The 3,813-nt window shown below is 48.0% G+C and overlaps 1 protein-coding gene across 1 annotated transcript in view; it reads left to right on the top strand.

Annotated features, from left to right (window-relative positions):
* LOC109926379 (adhesion G protein-coupled receptor E2-like) overlaps positions 1-3,813 on the top strand; it is a 50,199-nt gene that overhangs the window by 44,186 nt on the left and 2,200 nt on the right. The gene's annotated exons all lie outside the window — the stretch shown is intronic.

The following is a 3,813-nucleotide window of genomic DNA, read 5'->3' as shown; positions in this document are numbered from 1 at the left end:
AGTGACTCTGTGGGATCTCCCTGTGCGAGCTCTCTCTCTGGTCAGTGACTCTGTGGGAACCCCCGTGCCCTCTCTGTGTTCAGTGACTCTGTGGGATCCCCCTGTGCCCTCTCTCTCTGGTCAGTGACTCTGTGGGATCCCCCTGTGCCCTCTCTCTCTGGTCAGTGATTCTGTGGGATCCCCCTGTGCCCTCTCTCTCTGGTCAGTGACTCTGTGGGATCTCCCCGTGCCCTCTCTCTCCAGTCGGTGACTTGAACCAGCTGAGCTAGACCCAACGTCGAACAGAGGCGTAAATCTGGGAAACCCGGGTTGCCAGTTAGACTGCGGCAACAAACCACTGCATTTATGTAGCACCTTTCGAAGCGCAGCAAAGTGCTCCATGGGGAATTGCAGGAACACGATGAGATAATCCTTCCAAAACGAGGTGACAACGTTAACCGAAGGACATCCATGACCGAGGCAGGGTTTTTTGGGGAAGGTGATAAATGAGGGCTGAGGCGGATGGAGTGCAGATGTTAAAACTTGCCGGAGTGAAGTTAAATGGAAATAAATTAGAACGAGAAGGAATCATGTATGAAGTCTGGTCATAAGACCTTAAGATGCCGGAGCAGAACTAGGCCACTCGGCCCATTGAGTCCGCCCCACCATTCGATCACGGCTGATTGGTTTCTCCTGCCCTCTCCCTGTAGTCCTTGGTGCCCTCGCGATTAGAAAGTTTGCTGGTTTTTAATGTGTTTTGCTGAAGGAATGTGTGTTGTGTTTACATCAAACTCAATCCCGATGGACTGAACCCATTGCAGGGAAACTGAAGTCTTGTTTACAACAGGCACAGTGAATCAGATGTGATTATGTGGACTGTTTATCGGGTGAATTTGTGGTTGTTGTAGAATTGTAAATATTGATTCGATGACATAAAAGTAGTCAGCAAACTAAAGCTGAGGTCAAACTTCCAGAGATAAGCTTCTTTCCAGGGAGACATAAGCACATCTTTATGAGTTAATTGACCAGAACTGGTAGGTGACAGGTTCGTGATGTCAACCAATAGTTAAACTGATCATCTGGTGAAGGCTGGGCTGCGTCATGGATTGAACACACAGCTTCTTCGTATTGGAAATGGGTAGAAAGGGAGCTTGCCCCTGGGCACAGTTGGCTAGCTCAGGAACAGGCGTCCTCTGATCAATGCCTGGAGGATGGGGCACAGCAGTTCTAGTCTGACCCCTACACAGGCCCACGGCATAGCGCAGACTGCAACGGCGCGAGAAGGCAGCTCACCCCCAGCTTCTCAAGGGGCAATTAGGGATGGGCAATAAACGCTGGGCCCGGCCAGCGATGCCCATATCCCATGAGTTAATAAATAAAAGGGGATTGTGATTGTAAACATTGTCTGGGTAAGATTTTACAGTGTTTTTCTTTATTTGTAGCATTTGTTGCTTTAATAAAGAACATTTGCTATATCCGAAATAAAAACCGAAAGAACTGTGGATGCTGTAAATCAGAAACAAAAACAGAAATTGCTGGAAAAGCTCAGCAGGTCTGACAGCATCTGTGGAGAGAAATCAGAGTTAACATTTCGGGTCCGGTGGCCCTTCCTCAGACCCTTCGGTATATCCTACTGTAGAACTGTCTTGGGTTAGTGATATCCAAGAGTAAACCTGATGGACCAGGGAAAGTGGAAGGCTCAGTGGTTAGCATTGCTGCCTCACAGCACCAGGGACCTGGGTTCGATTCCACCCTCGGGTAACTGTCTGTGTGGAGTTTGCACATTCTCCCCGTGTCTGCGTGGGTTTCTTCCAGTTTCCTCCCACGGTCCAAAGGTGTTCAGGTTAGATGACTTGGCCATTTCTAGTGTCCAGGGATGTGTAGGCTAGGTGGGTTAGCCATGGGACATGTGGGCTCACAGGGATTGGGTGGATGGGATGCTCTTCGGAGGGTCAGTGCAGACTCAATGGGCCAAATGGTACTGTGAACAAGCCTGCAGAATTCAGGAAGGGTTGGCCAGACCTCAGTCTAGAGTGACTGAGGCATGACCCTCAAGGGTGAGTCAAATGAATGTGCACGAGAAACTGGAATTGGAGGAATATGGGGGATGCAGGAGATAGGAAGGGTTTTGGAAACAAGGGCAAAAAGTTCAAATTTGCAGCATGAGGAGGACAAAGGGTCAATGTTGGTCACCATGCACGAAAGGGACATTGCTGTGCATTAACTTTGTTTGAGGGGAGGCGATGGCCTAGTGGTATTATCACTGGACTATTAATCCAGAGACCCAGATACTGTTCTGGGGACCTGGGTTCGAATCCTACCACAGCAGGTGGTGGAATTTGAATTCAATAAATAAATGAGAATCTAATGATGACCATGAATCCATTGTCAATTGTTGGAAAAACCCATCTGATTCACTAATGTCCATTAGGGAAGGAATCTGCCATCCTTACCTGGCCTACATGTGACTCCAGACCCACAGCAATATGGTTGACTCTTAACTGCCCTCTTGGGGGTGCAATTAGGGATGGGCAATAAATGCTGCCTGGCCAGCAACACCCTCATCCCATGAATGGATTTTTTAAAAAATGACCATGAGGTAGGACCCAGTCAGGGAGAGCAATTCAGGTAAGAAAAACCGAGGAGTAGGTTTCGGTCGTGGGGAGGCTTGGCTAGGGACGGAACTAGATTGCTCAGGATTGGTGCAGTGAGCAGAGATGTGCAAGACTAGAAAGCACCAGACTTAGACACATGTTTTTGAGCCTCTGGGATCACACTGGTCAGCAGGGTGGAGACAAACCAATCACCTACACCACTCCCGCTAACAATGTAAACATTTTGTCTCAAAGTATACTTCATTCATTGCACTTAATCCAAAAAAAAATTTGCGTTGCAAAACATTTTGACTTGGAGGTTAAACAAAGAGCAATAACACACCTCACTCTCTTAGGTACTTTAATGAACCTGTAATCTTTAAACCTGTGCTCAAAGGAGAAACCACTTTCCAAGCTGAAAATGACAGCATGCCCTGTTCTGAAGTACCTCGATAGTGTTTACCCACCGTTGAAATGTTGCCGTTTCCCCCAGACTCTGGATCTTCCCTGCTCCTTGAAACATTTGGGGTCTCCCTCCGACGCACTCCCCTGTGGTAAGGTGTGAGGCTGCTCAGTGTCATTACTACAGGATCCCTGGGAATGAGAGGAGACCATTCAATCGCTTTCCTGCCCGTTCTGTCACTTGGTGACATGGTACCTCATGAGCACCTAAGTCCACGCAATGGCTTGGCTCCACATATGGTCGGAGGTGGTAATGTCAGTGAATTAGTGAACCCAGAGCTGCAGGCTCAGGTTCTGAGGGAGCGGGTTCATTACCCAGCAGGGCAGATGGTGGAATTTAAATACAGTGAGGAGGAGAGAAAGAATCTGGAATAATCTGGCTCATTACTGTCCTGTGGGCAGCTGTCTCCTGGGTAATCGGGGATGACCACTGAATCCTCAGCAATGCCTCACATCCCATGAATGGATTAGAAAAACAAGTGTCCAGTCAGAAACCCTCAGACTCTCAAAATGATGAATTAATTGGGCTTCGTTTTGTTGTGTGCAGAGGAGAATTCCACACTTTGCATGAAGGAATTTTTCTTAGTTTCCTTCCAGATGTCCACTTTCCCTCTCCCCCATCACACCCCACCCCCCACACACAAACTCACACAGAGATACACTCACTCGTTCTCTCTCTCTCTCTCACACACACACACATATGCACTCACACTGACACACACACATACACGTATACAGTCAGACACACACCTACTCACACACACATACATATACACAC

The sequence above is a fragment of the Rhincodon typus genome, chromosome 38 (assembly GCF_021869965.1).
Source record: "Rhincodon typus isolate 14 chromosome 38, sRhiTyp1.1, whole genome shotgun sequence".
Classification (NCBI taxonomy): Eukaryota; Metazoa; Chordata; class Chondrichthyes; order Orectolobiformes; family Rhincodontidae; genus Rhincodon; species Rhincodon typus.
The sequence above is the reverse complement of the archived record's forward strand: the minus strand, read 5'-3'. Positions and strand labels throughout refer to the sequence as shown.